This window comes from Mycetomoellerius zeteki, unplaced genomic scaffold, assembly GCF_001594055.1.
Source record: "Mycetomoellerius zeteki isolate Tzet28-1 unplaced genomic scaffold, Tzet1.0 scaffold946, whole genome shotgun sequence".
Classification (NCBI taxonomy): Eukaryota; Metazoa; Arthropoda; class Insecta; order Hymenoptera; family Formicidae; genus Mycetomoellerius; species Mycetomoellerius zeteki.
Window position 1 is genome coordinate 3228 of NW_017257986.1, and position 959 is coordinate 4186.

General features: G+C 61.6%; 1 pseudogene; it reads right to left on the bottom strand.

Moving 5' to 3' along the window:
• Positions 1-550, bottom strand: part of LOC108730678 (uncharacterized) — a 2315-nt pseudogene extending 1765 nt beyond the window's left edge.
• Between the last annotated feature and the right edge of the window lie 409 nt (positions 551-959).

Sequence of the window (959 nt, forward strand, 5' to 3'; positions counted from 1 at the left end):
CGGCCACCGCACCAACGCGAAATTCGCGTGCCGACGAAAGAATGTGAGGGCGACCCTCTGCCCCGTTGCATGCGACTTCACAGAACCCGGTATCCGCCCAAGGGGCAACCTCACCGATAGCTGGATCCCGCGACGATCCTCTGACTCGGGGCCTCTCGCTCGTCCTCTCAAGTCTCGCCGGGCCGGGACGTCTATGCTACTCGGTAGCTGGAAGCGGAAGAGGACGAGCAGCATCGCGATCGATGCGCGATCGATCCGCGAGCTTCCCCCTTTACGGGGTTGCGCAGCCGCGTCGCGCGTTGTCGCGACCAATTAGCGGGCTAGCGATCCTTCGCGCGCAAGGACGTGCGCGGCGACTCGCCACGGGGCGCCTGGCGGCCCCGAAAACTTTCGCTGGTGGGCCTCCCTTGCCGGTCGTCCTCGGTTGGTCGCGCCGCGGTCGTGGCCGGGCGCACCGCCCCCACGCTAGCTCCTGCGGCTCGCCGGACGTGACTTGGCTCGCTGGGATCCTCGGGATCCTCTCCTGCTCGTCGTATGCTCCTTGCACCATCCTGGGGCTCGGGCGCCGCTAAATCCTAAGGCGGGGGTGGCCGTTGCTTCCTTCCATTGGCTGGAAGCGCTTACCGGCTCCTCGCCGCCCGTCTCCGGCCCGCGGGATTCTTCCGTGGTGGTCTTCCCTCCGGTGGTTTCTTCGCTCGGCGAGGTTTTCGTGAGATTTAGACATGAAATAAATTCGCCGGGGATTAGAAAAAAAGTAACTTAACTCTAATTTACGGCCCCCCTGGAGATTTCGCTCGCTCGCGCGTCCCGGTTCGGGTCAGGCACGAATCCTCGCCCTGTGACGGCAAGGGTCGCTGCGACGCTGCAGCGAAACTGCAACGTCACAATACATACGTAAATATGTACATATGCGTAAACATAAGTACAGAAATACGTAAGTAGCAAACCAATGTATATAC